This window comes from Dromaius novaehollandiae, chromosome 12 (genome assembly GCF_036370855.1).
Source record: "Dromaius novaehollandiae isolate bDroNov1 chromosome 12, bDroNov1.hap1, whole genome shotgun sequence".
Lineage (NCBI taxonomy): Eukaryota > Metazoa > Chordata > Aves > Casuariiformes > Dromaiidae > Dromaius > Dromaius novaehollandiae.
In genome coordinates this window covers 27,026,628-27,043,781 of record NC_088109.1, presented here as the reverse complement: position 1 = coordinate 27,043,781, position 17,154 = coordinate 27,026,628, and the positions used below count along the sequence as shown (strand labels likewise).

Below are 17,154 nucleotides of genomic sequence, written 5' to 3'. Positions count from 1 at the left end.
AATCATATGCATTGCTAACATTAATAATATAATCTCTCATCCGCATTCTATTAGGGTATTCGCAAACAAGAAAATGTTCCAAAACTACTGCTTTTCATAGTTAAATTGGAGCAAGGCACTCAAGAATTTTAAATTAATATTCCATCATTACATTCCTATCGTTGGATTATAGCATACAATCAGTGGAGTGCAAAGATGCAAGTAAGAATGGTGTTTTCCACTAAGTTCATGTTAAACAGGTAATGGAAAAACAAGGTGCAAAGCAAACAAATGGAAAGGGATGTCTTTAATATAGTCAGGTTTTGTTAGAGTGGTGTGAGAGAGAAAAGTCTTCAAAGCAAGGTTTTCGTGTTAATTTTCATACATTCTTCTCCTTATGAAGATTTAACACTCCTGTTTCTTTGCAACATTTATTTTTTCTGGTCCTCTCCCCTGTCAATGTGAATGGAACAAACCATGGGCATTTCACACATCCCTCTTTCGATACTTCAGACTTGGGGAATGAAAGAGCTATTCTTTAATGCCTCTGAATGAGGCTCCAAACTGTCTCTAAGATAAAAGTGACATACAGTGCTCTGTCTTTCTGAGAGAAGCAGGAATCGGGGGCAGCGTGGGGAAAGATGTTGTGTCAGTGCTCAAGCTGTTTATCCGAACGTGCCTGAAACCGAGGTGTCCAGGACATGGGCCTGTGGTTTAGCTCTGTGGAGATGCTGGGCGGGCTGTGATGTTGGGAGCCTGAGTGGTGCTGATGCTGAGACGCGGCAGGTATAGTGCAGCTTCACAACATGCACATCTCCGGAGCAGTGCTCAGCAGAGGTTGTCTTAGTCACTGCTTTCAATGGCTCGCGTTGTGCCCAACACACTGACGTTTGCTCTTGGAAAAACTGGCCAGTTCTTTGTGTCCGTGAAACGCCGCCCATTTTGGGTCATTCTTGAAGAACCAAGTTAAAAATACTAAAACTACGTAAATTGCTGTGACTTGGGCCCATTTATGAACTTCCTGTGGAAGCCTGTTGTTTCAAGGGGAGAGCCAATCCAAACTGGTTCAGGAAGTCTCAAGGTCAAGGCGTGAACATAATTTTTCAGGCTGCTGCTTGTTATGCATGCAGTTCCTGCTGTCAGGGGAGAAATGGAGGCTAGGCTCCCCCGCACAGCCCCTTTACCAAGACAAACGGGGCAGAGGGGAACAGCAGGAGGCAGACAGCAATATACATATGTCTCTACTGAGATAGCTATTATTTGCAGTACTTGTCAGGATGTTTTGGACAAAGACCTGCCTGAAAAGCTTTGATGAAATATAAATGAGTAATACACATCCAATGGCATAATGTACTTAGAGAAATAGTATATGTTCTAATCCTAAAGCAAGCAAATCATACAAGTACGTGTGCATGAACCTATTTACACATACATAGATGATGTATGGACAAGGATGTTTTATTTCCTGTTAAAGCAGTTCTCCCTAAAATATCCCTCAATGGATTTACGCTTTATAATATGAATACATATCAAACACAGCTCTACCACAGCTGCATTGGAATAGTAATGGCTTTGAATTTCAGCCTACTTATATCCTGAGGCTTATTGCAACCATTTGAGAGTAGGAGTGTGTTGGATTAAACTCTTGTAATACATGAGTCTTGAGCCCGTGAACTTCTCTTTGGCACATTCACCTGCAGAGCACCAGTATTTAGCATCTGCTCATACCTCATGGAATTGCTACGTTTTTGATGTATGGCCCAGAATGTAATCTTTTATTACATTTCAGAAAACAGAATCAGAAAGTGCTATAAAAAATTATAATAATCCAGGAAATACCACCAGTATGTGTGACTGGGGAAAAGCATGGCAGGGGAGAGGGAAGGAAACTTACAGAAATTGACAGATGAGAAGATTCACTGTTTAATTTTCTTGCTTAAAAAGAAAGATCATGCGGAGTGGATTTAAACCAATAATTTCTAATTAGAAGCAATCACGTTTATAGAAAAAGTCCAATAATGAAAGTGTGCTAGAAATATATCTCAATTTACATTATCATCCTCAGGATAAAACTGGGAATATTGCCCCCTGAAGGGCAGTTATTGTATATCCCCAAAATTTAGCTATGTAGTATTAATAATTAAACTCTGATTCAGGTATACAACAATATAGGTCATCATTAGCCTTTCTGTACAGCGTAGAACAAATGGGACATAAGTGGAATTGGACAAAATGTCCCTGACCTTTCTCAGTCTAAATAGCCAGAGTCAGTCTTGGCTTTCATTTGCTTTTGAAAAGTCACTTTCTAGCCATTTTTCTCTGAAGAGCAGCACTTTGCTCTTCAAACAACATAAACCAATTGTTCAGGCTGAAAACAACAGGCAGCTGGTCCCCACCTCTTGGACAGTACACTGTAACCTATGGTATCACCTTGACCCTGAACAACTGTAAATCAGAGCAATTCAACCAAAGTTACTGGCTAGACTTTAACCAGATGAAAGTCAGTTAGAATTAATTAAAATATACTGGGATATGTCTCAAAGAATAGCCTTAGTAATCCAGCCCTGGACCTTCAGAGCACCAACTCACGATAGTGTGATAAACATCATGGGCATGGGAAAAGAGATACCTCAAACACACATTGTATTAGTCTACTGTGGTTCCACTCCCAGTGCTTTCAGAAGAGACAGAGAGTGTCTCTTATCAGAGTTCAGATAAGATGGCACAAGCTGTGTGTCTTAAGAATTGCATTTCCCCTTTTTGCTTTCTACTTGGAGCTCGTAATTTGGCTTTACTGTGTTTGCTAAGTCTGAATCCTTCTTTCTGCTAACGTGCGCAAAACTCAGAAAGGAAAGGAGCTAGGGAGAACAGAGGAATAAAAGGAGGATATCTGCAACTCCACAACTGATCCCACTGAGCTGAGCATTCATGAGAAATAGGCTGAAAGCCCATGTTACTGTCCACCCGTACATCCCTATGTGCTCCTTCATAAAATGGTCATCTACAGTAGAAGAATCTTGGTCTGATTACCAGACTTACCACCAACAGGGACTTGCTGCGACTTTTATTCCCAAACAAACTGGGGGCAGGAGTGGGGCAGTGTGCGGATCCTGGTGCTCTGTGCAATTACACCGAGGTTCATGGTACTTCCTAATAGCTCTCTAGGATTGCAATCTCATGCCTGTAATTTACTCCCGAGGCTCCTACTTTCCACTGCTCTTCAAGACATATGGCACCTATCAGATGCCTCTCAGCTTTAGTACAACCAGGAAAGCAGATCACCTTTTCAGTATCCTATTCGTCTGTAAATGTGCTTCATTCCCAAATACCCTCAAGGAAAGGAAGGAGAAAGTGTCCTTAGCAGAAAGCCAAGAAAGTAACATGGCTCATGTGTGCCAAGCAAGTGGAACCTTTCCTTTAATTTGGCCAGTTTCAAGTAGGAACACGCAGGTGCTCGGGGACTGATACAGCAGAGCTAGAATCTAAAGTGCTAGAATTGAAGAAGATGCTTCATGGGTCAGCAGCTACACTAGATGCTTTGCAAGCAAAGTTCTTTGCACACAGCCATAGTCATGCTGGGCTTGTGCCAGGCCTAGGCACAAGACTATGTCAGCTCAGACAGATTCCAAAATCTATTCCAAAATCAGATTATATTTACATAGCAGTACAGCCATAGCCTGCGGCTGATGGGCAGGAGGGAATGCAAACCCCCAACCTTAAAATGGATAAAAAGCAGAGGGTGAGCAGTCACTTCCTCCTCTGACAGGTATTTACCTGTCCCTCTGCCTCAGCACTGGATCCATCAACCTACATTTTATCAAATTATGCCACATAAGTGATTATATCCTCTCTGTTCTCTGCAGGTCATCAAACAGACACTAATTAGCTCCAAGACAGCATTCAGATGCAGCCTGTATGACTGCTTATTCCCTACCCTTCTGTAACAGACACAAAAAAAGCCTAACAAAAGCTGAGAGTAAGAAATATTTTAGAGCATTAATACCCTGCCTAAACAAAGGTCTGAATAACACGCTACTCAGAGCTTCAGATGCCCTTAAGCTTAAGGTGAAATTTAAACCATTAGAGTGAATTTTCCCCCAAATGGTACATGTTTTTAACCAATAAAATCAAGGCACCGTATCCCCGGCTTTCTCTGCCCCTTCAGATGGAAGCACATATGTTATATAAGATAAAATCACCTACTCTTCCGAGGCACAGTGTGGTATCTAAGCACAGCAGATGAAGGATAGGGTGAAAGTCTAGAGATAATAACACACGTAATGGAAGCCTCAGTATAAACAGTCCACACATCAGAATACTGAAGACCAAGAGTCCAAGAATGGATGATAATTTTTTTTCATATTTAAAATAGCATAAGAAATATGCAGGAATATTACAGATCTCTCATCTCATAATAGTGAATCACTTAAATTTATATAGACTCAAGAAAATTCACACTGCTTTAATATATGTAAAAGACTAGCAAGTTTCCAAAAACAAAGAAGGTTCTTAGTAAACCTTTTACAGCAATACCACTAGGATTGTCAAAGTGGCAGCATGTCAGAGTTGCTCAGATACTTTAGGAAGGGACAGACGGGCAAGTAAGCATATATGCTTATTTGGGGAGAAACACATAAGGTTAATAAAGGTATCCAAGATGATTTGAGGAAAAAATTAATGAAAGAATCTATCAGCTCTTTATCGAATGCTTACGCTGAATTCAGCTCTGTTCTTTATCTGCATCTCTAACGTTTAAAAATCAGACAAGTACTTGCTGAACTGAGTGCCAGTAAGGTGCTAATTAACCTACACGGCTCTTATTTAATGATCAGAGTAGGGTGGCACGACTTAGAAGCTTGATGTTTACAAGGGCAGATGCAAATGTTCAGGACTTTGCTTTTATTAATGTCCAGCAGAGTGAGTAAAAATTAATCCTGCATGGAACTGCACCCATTAAAGCAAGGTGAAACTGAGGATGCCTTCTCTGAATTCCTTTACATTAGCTGAATAAATCAGATTTTCTTCATCAGTTTCTTCTCACCACTCTCTCCTCCCTTTTCTTTTTTTCAGTTAGCAAAGACATTTGAAACAACTTCATTTAACTTTTAAAACAGGTCAAATACCCAGAGGACAGAGTTAATCCCCAAGCATGACAGGACTGAAGCCTATGAGAGTGTCTGCTTTCAAATGCATGCAATAGATCACAGGCTTTGTACATGTTCTTCATTGCTGAAAGCTTTCGAGAACAGTATTTGAAAGCTTGTGGCTTGCATGTTCAGTCTGTCATTCAAGAAAACGTAGCTGTAATTGTGGTTCAGAAAACAACTCTCTTCTTCGGTCAGAAAAGAAACCAAAACTGCTTCTAAGAGCATGGCCTGTTTTACTGCTACCTCAAATTCATACACTTAAACTCATTCCAAGAGCATAAGAGAGATGGAAAGATTTCTGTGAAGGATATTAGCAGAGTCTCTTTGTATAGGAAGTCTCTTTGTAATTGGTTAAAGATCCATTACTTTGAATATTAATCAGACAATCAACAGACTTTAAAGGAATTTACATGAGATGTCTGAGCTTATAGTCTGGTCTTGCTGGTCTCTCTTGCTTGTTACCAAAAAGCACTTTTTAATATGTATAATACAAGTCATTACAGTTCTTTTCCTTTAAAAACTTTCATCCTTTAATAAGAGAGTATGTAGGCAAATTTTTCCTTCCCGTAGTGATCACTGGCCTCTTGTGCTGTAGTCACAGATAGGTGTTTGTAAAAGCCTACATAAGAAAATGAGTGAGAAAGAAATAGTGCGTAGAGCAAAAGAGGAGATAGTTTGCATGCTAGGGAATTAACTGCATAGCTCCTGCCAGCCAATGTCTGTGGATGAACTGTGTGGCCATCAAAGTCTTTAAATACACAAGATGGTTTATTTGGGAGGTTTATTATCATTACAAGATGAACAGAGAGATGCTACATTCCCTGCTACACTGAATGCAGTTTTGAGGAGCTGAGCTCAGCCCTCTTGCCATCAAAACCCAATAGGATAAGTCACATGTCAAGGCTTACTCTGGTCATTGTTCCTCAGACACTTCAAGTAAGGACAGTCACTTGGAGCTGATGCTAAGGTGGATATTTTGTCTATGGCTCTGTCAGTGACATTGTGAGCAACTCTCCGGAGCACTGAATCAGTCTTTTTGCCAGGTTTCAGATAATGCATCTTCCCAACTGCAAGAGAACTTCCCTCTACCCTATGTGGTTTGTATTTCATCTTGCAGAGAAGCACAGCCCCAGTTTATGATCTGATTTAGGTAAGGCAAAGGGCAAGACATCTTAACAGCCAGATACAATGGTTTGGCAAAAGGTCAGTGGCCAAACTAGTACACTTGGTCCTAGTTCTCCCTGGCTCTTTTACAGTGGCTTTAGCCAGAGAGCAGGTGGATGTGTCCTCTCCAGGTGACCATGCTGCCTCCCCATGTAGTTCTGGGTGCAGGATGTGTGGAGACATTAACAGTGCGGACCCCAGCACACAACCAAATGCTTGGGGTGCTCGTGGGGGAAAGCGAACAAAGCCCTTCTAACACAGTACCTGTAGATGCACATCAGTTTTACTGCTATGCCTGAACTCCCAGCCCCACAGAAGGAGTAGCTCTTAAATTTATGCGCTCACTGGTCCCACATCACCACTGCCGCAGATCTGAAGCTCCCCAGGAGCAGCCCCTGAGGGCACAGTGCATTACTGTCTCTCGGGGCTTGTTTGCCCCCATTGCCTGCTTTCTGCAGCAGCTCTGCAGTGCAAACCAGCAGTTCTCTGGGACAAAAAAGAAGCAGGTAGGGTGGGTCCAATCATCACTTTGGCGAAGAATGTAATTGGTGATCAGAAAAGGAGCAGTGCTCCTTACTAAAGTCTGAGCAAGTAGCATAAGCAGGCAGAGTAGTGGTTTAGCATTTGAAGGGGATGGTGAGCAGCTGGCAGAAGAATCCTAACAGGAATGACACCATTTTGAGTAGCTACGAGAAACAGAGCTGGCGTAGTGCATCAGACGAGCACGGAGAACGGGCAATAGAAACACCCAGAGGCTTTCACTGCTTGGATAAATGCAACAGCAGCAGCAGTAGGTACATCTGAAGTGCCTAACTGTATTCATCACGGATGCAGCCCGGCCCCTCTGCAAGTAATTGATTCAGTTGAACCGTGGCCCCAAGGAAGCCACAAGGCTACATTTGTTTCTGCCTTGACAAAGAGCAAATGAAAAGGAAGAATTTTAGATGGAGGAGCAGAAGAGCCTCTTACACAAGGAGAACTTGCTAACAGGCAGCACCAAATTTCCAGTTATTTCTCATGTTTTCTAGGAGGTAGAGGCACAAGAAAGCCATGTGACTTACCCAAAGAGCAGTGCTTTGCCCTGTAATATGCTTGCCCCCATGCTGCACACATCAGTACTATTCTCATCCCAAAGAGCAGCCCAGTTACCATAATTTCTTGTTTATGATAAAACTCAATGAGAATTTTGTCAAAAAGACAAAACTGACTCATGCTTTGTTTCTTTTGCTTGTCCCAGCTGGAACACGGCTGCCAGAGGAAATCCAACACAGATCTCTATTTTCAACACTGTTCAAGTTGTCTTTGGGCCTACTGCTGTATATAGTAACAGCATTATTGCCCACATCAGTTCATGCTATTTTACCCCACATATGGAGTGAGAGCAAGTTAACCCCAAATTAGATCTGGAGACAAACTAACACTTAGGCAGAGGAGGTTCTCAAGCTTCTGGATTTGAGAGCAAGGTTAAGTCCTGAGCTATAGATTCAGCCTCAATTCAGGCAGCTGCTTTGGGAGAGAGGTTCCTGTATTTTCCACTTTTTGCTTTCTCAAAGAAACAAATTCTAGCTGCTGATTCTACCCATTTCCTAGTTCTGCACCCCCCAAATCCCTGCTATATGCTTACACCAAGCTAATATGCCCCCATAGTGCTGGTGAAAACCTTTAAAAGAGGAAGAATTCCTCTTCTTATAGGTCAAGCACCTCCCAGGGGTGATAATGATGTTAATTAGGGGCAGGGAGGCAGCACACATGGGGCCTACTAATGGGGCTCAGGCTCCTTGAAGAAAATAGCTTGTGTGGGATTCTGAAGACAGTTGTTAAGTCAAAGAGAAACATCTTGACCATAGGCACAGTTTTTCTTTTTTTCAAATATACGTAATTTTCAAAAATATAAACATAAATCTACATGCCACTTTTCTTCATTTCAATGTGCAGCACCCGTGTGCTGCACTCTGGATATTCTATTACTACAAAATGGCAAGATGTATTGAAGCCCACGCCCTTACAAAACGCAGTCAGGAAAGCTAGTGTAGAGCCTGCAAAGATCCTGCAAGCCTCTAAAGGCACTGCGGTCATCTCTGAAGCTGGAAACAGGAAGATGGGAGAAATCTCCATAAAAATGGGAGAACAGCTTCTGCCGTAACAGGCGGAAGGAGGATTAGGGATTGGGCCTACTGACAAAGGAGAGAGATATTTCCAGTTAGGAATATGATGAAAAAAGAAATCTCAGAAGCTTTCATCAGTTGCTGAACTTTCCAGTGAGAACCTGAAAAAGTTTTGGAGGCTCACTGCGGAATGAGGGCTCCCAATCCTATACCCTGACCCTGGGTTGTGCACAGTCTATTGAAATTCCTGACAATAGCCACAGCCAGCTCCGACATGAGTCATATCTTTATTTCTGTTTATTTTAGAACTGTCTGAATTGCCACAGGGAGTTAGAAGGTGATAGTGGTTAATGCAGGATTTCCAGCTGCTTTGAGACAGGGAACAGTCTGCAGGAGATAACCCCTCATGGCTCAGGTCTGAGCACAAGGCATGCTTCACCTTGTATTAGATGGGTGGGGAATTGTCCTTCAAAGACAGCAAGGACAAAAAGGCAGCTAGCTTTTAAAGGCTCTTGGATGCAGGAGCTTTGCAAGGACATTTGAAAACTCTCTCTGGACAGTGTCAGTAGTATCTTATTGTTACTGGGGGAGGAGAGGTTTTAACACACCATCCCGATTCAGCCATCGAGTTGACAGTAGCTCCGTGCTTCTCTCTTGCTTCTTCACACCCTCGGAGCTGTTTGTCCTGGTTCATGCTGGGATGCAGGTATGGGCGACAGCACATGCAGTCAGCAGGGGAGTGTGCTCCCCCAGCACAGCTTTGCATTGCACTCAGCATCCCGGACATGCAGCAGATGTGTCCCAGCACGGCCTCAGAGGACTACCATTGCTCAGCCACAGCATGCTGGATCCAGTCCCGGCTTTCTTTATGAGAGACTGCAGCCCCATATACCGCCCAGGAAATGGCCCCAAGTTCTCAGTAGTGTTGGTTTTGTTAGCAGCTGGACTTTTTTCTGATGGTTTCCTTTGTGATCAAACAACAGTGCAGAGAAGGAAGACTATGCACACGCGTGCCCTTCGTCTCCTGAGCGCTGACAGGCTTGGGTAGACTTCATGGTGCTCTCTCTTTTCATCATGCAGACCAGAAATCTATTTCAGTGCAGTTACACAAGAGGAGGAAAGAGTCTGCTGTCTACTGCAGATCTGCCCTGGATGATGTTCATAGCGCATAAAGGTGGAATTAGCGTGATTTAAGCCTTCTCAGCACCGCACAGAAAAAACATGTACTGTATACAGGGTGATGAGACTAGAAACTGGCAAGACATGGCCTGTTTGAAATGGTCAGGTCCTTTATTGTCAATGAATGTTCTAGGCACGCATTTCTTCCCTCTCTCCCAAGCCTTACTGAGGGCATTTACTGAATGAGAGACTGCACATTACAGCTCTGCAGCCTCTCCAGAATGCGCTGCTTAATGATACAGGGTATATCTCCTATAGCATTAAAAATGCAATAGTGCTCTGTTTTTGGTGTTACAAATCTAACCCAGTAGTTTATGGTTGTTGTGCAAATTATTTATAATGTACAGTGAATTTTTAATTATCCTGCAAGAACCCTGCTTTTACAGGACCCAAGGGGGTTTAATGTAAAGCTATCTTAATATTGGCTGTTCAGTGGCACACAACAATTAATTTTATCTTAATGGACCAATTAGAGTTAATGGATGGGCGAACATGTTCAAGACACATTGTCTGTTTTGCCAGGACGCCCCTAAAAGAGCTAATAAAAGGACTCTCTCACTTGAGTAATTGGCCGGATTAATTACAAGATACATCTTCAAAGCCCCAGAATAAGCAGATTGAGAACCACCATCGATGAACACTGTTGGGTGCTCTGTCAGTCTCATGCTACGCCAACTTTACCTTTGGGTTATCAGTAACACAGGGATGTCCTCAAACTGGTCCTCTTTCTCAAAAGAAAAACAGCTAGGTACTGAGGCACTGAGACAACTGCTAATTTCTTAGATCTTTGTTCAGCAGTCTTCATCCAACCATTTTCAGCTGTCTCAAAGAGGCCTCTTCAGTCTGTTGGAAGGTTGTCCTTGTGTCATGAATACATATAGCAAAGTTGGGCCCAAAACTCAGGTCTTACCCCACCGCATCTCCCTGATGGGCCCTCTAGGCAGGTGGGCCTATTCGAGAAAAGCTATTTTGGTATCTGTGCTTGAAGTTCCTCAGTCAGGCTTGTTGAACCTCATACATTTCATGTATCAGACTGTATTTTTAGATCTGAGAGTCGGACAGAAGAGCTCAGAAAGGTCTCTTCCTTAGCACACACGCATTCAAAAGTAAGGGACTGCATACAATATAATACATCCTTGAAGTCAGATCTTCTGATCCTTAAATAGGTACGGACAGTATGTGAGCTAGGTTGCAGAACTGAACACCTCAACATCTGTCCTTTAAACTTTCTGCCCTCATATTTTGCAGGCTTTAAGAAAAAACAGATAATGGCAGTGACAGCAGAGGTGAATAGTTCAGGGTGAAGAACAACAGTGAGTGACACATAGTGAGACAAAGAAGCAAAAAAATCTTTCAAGCTGAACTGGACAAACAACTTATCTTGCCATTTCATTGCTGCTCTAAGGAAAAACATTGCTTAGGAGGCTCCAGGTGAAACAGAAAATATATATGTGGCTAACTGAAAAGTCCAAGAAACTTTTTAGAAAGAATAAAGGAATTCTGTAGTTCCCAACATTTTTTCTGATTGTTTCATTTGCAAACTAAAGAAAAAGTTTAAAAGATTGAAGTAAATTTTGAACTAAAACATACTTTTGAATTGCAAAATCAAAATGGTTTCGATTTTTCAGAATTAATCTCAGCCAAATGTCCCAAATTTACAAAATTTTTAACCATGCCAAATATCCTTTTTTCAACTAGAAAAGCCTCAGCCAAGCAAAATTGCAGCCAGCTCTAATTTTAAGCTGAGAACTGAAACAGAGGTCTTAGGAGACAGAGTCACTGAGCCCTTCCATTCAGCCCTGCAGGTCAGCAGGTAGGCTTTGTTTCTCTCCTTCTGGAAACATTTTAGCTCTTCTGACCTAACACCCCTGTGAATCACTGCAGCATAAGAAAATTCATTTCACTTGATGTTTCCCTCAAAATTTCAGGAAAGAAAAGCCAGATGCAATGTTTCGGTTACTTCTGAATTCCATGAGCTCCGTTTGTTTTCTTGGTGAGGCTGCTGGGTAGTTATGTCTCAAGTCTGAGATGTGCTTTCAAGTCCAAAGGGAATCCCTGCTGAAAGGGCAACCATGAAGATAAGAGATTTCTAAGCAGTGCCAGTTCCTTTCACACATCCTCTGATCTCTCTGAAGGCCGATAGGAAAAGTTGCCAAACCTTCCCACCCTTCTGATAGGGAGATACTTTCAGTACACGCACACCCAGCTCGCAGGAGTTCAGGAACATTAAAACCCAAGATTGACATCGCTTGGCCCGGAGTGGCCTGTGTGAGAGGGAACAGGGGAGCATTCCCCACACAGCCTCCCCAACACTACCTGAGCTCACTGAACCGTGCAGCACCAGCACGAAGAAGCACTATCACGCGGATGCAAGAAAAACACAATTGCATTGTTCGATGTTTTCCCACCCCATGACCAAATGTCAGGGCAAACATATGCTGGTCTGAGAGCAATAGAAAGCTCAGTTTGCAGCTCATATTTCAAAGGATCTGCTACCTAAACCTCTTTGGACTCTTTCATAATAGTGAAATGATGGTGGGGATCCTAGCATGGGGCTAAGAAGCATTTAGCACTAACTGCCACTGCTTCAGAAAGTCTCGGTGGCAGCAGGGTGAGGCCAGGGCTGACCATTTACAAAAACAGCCCTAACGAGTGAAGGACGTTTCGGTCAGTAACAAGAAAGGGTGTATAATCTGTACAGGCTCCTTCATGGCTCTGGCAACACAAACAGCTGGAGCAATGTTGGCAGCGATAAGAGAGGAGCTTGCTAAGGTCTCACTCCAGTCAAAAATAGTTTCTTCAGTTTTTTTTAATAGTGAATATTACTGTTGTCATCCTGACAGGTCTCCTCCTGATCCCAGCTTCACTGCATTTTTCCCCGGTTCGTTCCCAGACCTGGCTGTACAGAGTTGATAAAACAGCTGACCCTGCTAGTACAGCGAAATGACAACTCCCCTTCAATCTTAGAGACCTCCAGGGCAGCATGGTATTGATTATGTTGAACTTGCTGTGAATATTTTCCATGGAAAGCATGGAATAAAGAACTGGCAATAAAACCAAAATAGAACATAAAAACTCTGTTCCAAGTTCTAGGGACTAGGTTGCATTGCCAAAAATAAACAAAGCAAGAATAATCAGGAACATGCTGCTGTCTCCCATCTACGATATGTGGCATGTCATCAGACAGTTGCTTTTTGTGGTATGTATCATCTTTTTGTTAATGGATCCACAGCCCATAGACAGAAAAAACACTGAGAAACGTGCCATAGTCATAAAAGTGACTATATACGTTGAATCTGGATGAGAAAATGATACTGTGCCAGATCCTCATCTGTGGTGCATTGGTATACTCTGTTGACCTGTACCTCTGAGGACCTCAACAGCTATTTATCACTTGACTGCCCTGATAATTCATGCTAGCACCTGAAAATAGAGCAAGCTGGAACATTTTCCACATGAGGAAATTCACAAAAGCATTCTGTGTGAACACATATCTGTTTTCACAAAGTTTAAGGGAGACTCCTACATGCTGTAGCCTAAGATATAGAAAACCCAGTCCCTGCTTTGCCCAGGTCTGGTTTTCATCCCAGATCACTTTGAATCAGTCAGCACTGAAAGTTAAATCTGACTTTCTCTCAAACCATTGCCTAAAACACCAGGCCATAGGGAGAAAGAGAAACACACACACATTTTGGTCTCGGGATGACCGAAAATGGACACAGTTCCTCTTTTTTTCTAAAATATCTGAAATAACTTATTTTAAGTTTTCTGAGGCTCAAAAATACATTTCTAAATTTTAGAGGTTGCAGCAAATAAAAACAGTTGTCTCCTGGTAAATTTCCTTAAAAAAACTGAACTAGCAACCCAGATTAGTAATAATCAGTTTACCATTTACCAGCAATAATCGGTTTACCATTCTACACACGGCAGATAAAATCTCTCTTTCAGCACTGCTTTAAGTTGTGAAGGAGTTCAGAGTGTTTGACTTTCATGGTCTCTATAAAATGATGCGTCTCAGATGAAAAGCTAGGTGAATGGAATTACAACTCACTCCAAAAAGCTTCAAGGCATAAAGAGAAACAACAGTGCAGCAGGATGCCATTTAAAAAGGTATCTGAAGACTTTTCCCATAGGTAAATATAGCATCACTTGAACCACAGAATCTGCGTGAAGAGCCAGTTATCAAACCAGGGACTGCAGAAAGCGGGACTCTGATGGGAAGCTGGGGGGATTTGCTGGAAATTCTCAGCACATTCCTAGCTTAAACGTACTGGTGTTCACTCAGTGATAACTAAACAGATGGCCTGGGGCAGAAACCGGTGCATCTGTGCAAAACTTCATGTCACACCATGTGGCAGAGGGACAGGCAAGATCTTTTCATGGTGGTTAGAGTTACTCCTTGACCTGTTGCAAACTTTTTCCCAGTGGCTTCACCACCACAGTTTGTAATTTAGTGCTGATCTGCCAAGGAGCTGTTGTGCAGATCAGCGATTTCCCCACGTCAGCCATGTAGCAAACCAGCTGGGAGTATCTGACTTCCTCATGCAATCGCATCTCTTATTACACTGATGTGCATTCACTCCCAGAGGAGGGAAAGAACTAACAGTCAGGGTTTGATGTGCAGGCAGAGGGCAAGTGCAGAGAACTGCCACATGGGATGGTACCATAGCATACATGGATACTTTCTGAGCTGTAACGAGAGTACGCAGCTTCAGCATATTTTCCAGGGCTCATCTGGATATCACCTTCCCCTGCACAGTTCTCCTTTCTGATCCACTGGATGCCACACTGGTCCGTCTGGCTGCCCACAGTGCGCTCTGAAAAGTCAACAGCACAAAGCGGTTGCAGAACACATTACAGAGATAAAAGCAGGACTGTAAACAGTGTGCACCCAGAACACACCAGCACGTGTAGCCAGCACAGCCCATGACCTTATGCGGCCCATGCTGAAGCCCAGACTGTGGTGCTAAAACAATTTAAGCTGATCTAATTCAACACTGCCTGGTACCATACTCCTCCCAGATGTTGGCCGTAGCCCCCTCCTTTACACTGACTGGTCCAGGGGCTTGTTTGACCCCATTCAGACAGCTAAATCAGAGAAGCCTATTCACTTTTCTGATGCTGAATTAGTTTTAAGTTCCTGACCATCTTGCTCTGGAACCAGACTAGTGACAGTGACAGGGCATGGGAATGGGAGAGGCACATGTGAAGCGCAGAGAGAAGGAATGACTCAGGCCACCTGCATGAGATTCATTTGCTAAACAGCAATGGAGGCACAGCCTGAGCCTCCGTATTACAGATATGCCTCCAGGCCTCTGACTGCAGTATACACATAAAGAGAGAGTTTTGCCCCCTGGAAAGTGAACCAGTAAATATGGAGCAACCTCCAAATCTGTCTGCACACAGATAGATAGAACCAAGGTTAAGCCACAGAAAATCCCTTGACGAGGGCTAGCCTCTTGTCTTTTGTATTTCTGCTTCAAGTAGTCATAACTGGGCCATGGCTTCTGGCCACATCATTGCACAAGCTCCCTGGGCTGACACTCCTGATGCTGCTTATACGGCTGGCTCCTGCTCACGCCCAGAGCAGAAGGCTGGGGCGATGCTTTCCACGCTAGCCTGTTTGCTGAGCTCTCTGCTAAGTCAATGAAGTCAATGAGGGTGTCACTTGAAGAATGACAACAAGAATTGGCACTTGTTGGGGCTGTGTGGGAGGTGTGAGCACAGGGTCATCTGATGTGGGCGACAGAGGAACACTCAAGCTCTCTCAAGGAATTAGCAGTCTGTATTTAAAATGCTTTAGAGGTTTGTTTCTCTTTCCTGCAAGAACCCTATTGCAAGGGACACTGTTTCCTATCACAGCTTGTTCCTCATCTTTGTAATCTACTTGCCATTTGAGTGGCATGAAAAATTCTTCTTCCACTTTCCAATAAAATCTAATGTCAAACAAGCATCCAAATTAAAGTAGGAAGTCTTTTCCTGACCTTCTCACATGGCTGTAAGAACTCTGATGTGCTTGGTTATTTTGTGCCAAATGCAGACTGCTGATCTTGGGACCTGAATTTGTAAGGAGTAAGTTGATAGGTTCCCAATATTTTGTTAAAATGAAAATGTTAAATGTCACTTTGGGGCCCCGTCCAAAACAAAATTCTCGAGTTTAAAACCTACACCTGAACTTTGTCCTACAAATACATTTCATTATGACTTTTTTCCCATAAAGTTTACCTCTGGGATCCATTAATGATTTGGAACCTTAAAATCATTCACTAAGCCTCAAAAACTCTAACAGAGGCTAACCAAATTCTTGTTTTGTTTCTCTGGCAGCAGAAACCAGGCCTGTACACATGTATGCAATCCTGCATGGGAGATGCTGCTTGGTACTTTCGTTTTCTGCAGTTTGACTCCTTATCAGCATCCACTACTCTTATACCTCTCCCTCAACTCCCCTCTAAGCTCTTGGAATCTGGTGCCAAGAATTCAGATTTCTATTAATAAGGAGGTCATTAAAAATTCTCGCTGCAGCAAATGAATTTTGCTTCCAGGTCAGTTTTCCATTTGCTTTCCACCAACACTGTTTCCAAGCTGGCATCCTTCTTGGAGTTTTTATTGTGTTATCTCTCAACAATTATGCCAAGTTGGATCATCTAGGAGGATTATGATAAGTTGGATACATTCCTGGCTTTAAGGATCATGTTTGCCTAATGGATACCTAATCTGTTTTCCCACATCTCAGTCCACACTAAACTCCAGAATCAATAGTTTCAGGACTAATGTACAGGGCATCTGCTGTATTTTACCACCTAAAGACACCAAGAAGTGGGATTTGTTAAGATACTCTAGATCTGTGTAGCTCAGTGCAAGCAAAATTCTCCTTCTGCAGACACCAAATAGATCTAGACCCAGATTCCTACTTATTTTAAACTTAAAAACTCTTTACTGTGCTTGTAAAGGAGTAGAATGTATTTTCAAAGCTGATACTACAAACACCGAGCATCTCCAGGAAAGCCCACTGTGTGCTATGGACATGCCTTTGTTCTGCCTAGTGTCATTTGTGAAGCTTCCACAGAATGATGTATGTATGCAGACCATGTTCTGAAATGTCTAGCTGCACTTTTTTTAATTGCAATTCTTTGAGCAATTAGCACTACCTAAATTTTCCATTGTTGGTGTTCTCCAATGTGTGACTCTGGAGAAATCATGCCAGCTTGCCGCTTGAAAGAAATAGTCTATAACTCACAAAACTCCGCCAGAAAAAGCAGGAACACTAGCAAACATGACTGTTAAATGCTTCCAGATAGACTTCTGCATCTCTGCTTGGCTGCAGGAATGCTATCATTACCCTATACATAATCTTAAATAAGCACGGATATGATCCTGGGGATACCAAGCACTCTGACTTAAGGACTGGACCATAATGGAGAAATCCCTTTTACCTTGCAGTCAACAGGAGGAACAGAAGCAACTCTATAACCCAAGGAAGATGGACAGAGCAGTTCTGTTTTAGATGCTGGTAGGGACCTACAGTGTCTAAACCCTTCAGTCTTGCCGGTATTATAAACACTCCACGGCTCTGGAATTAA

The 17,154-nt window shown here is 42.7% G+C and overlaps 1 protein-coding gene across 2 annotated transcripts in view; it reads left to right on the top strand.

The window, feature by feature from the left end:
• Positions 1-17,154, top strand: part of FGD5 (FYVE, RhoGEF and PH domain containing 5) — a 118,787-nt gene that overhangs the window by 15,447 nt on the left and 86,186 nt on the right. The window lies entirely within an intron of this gene.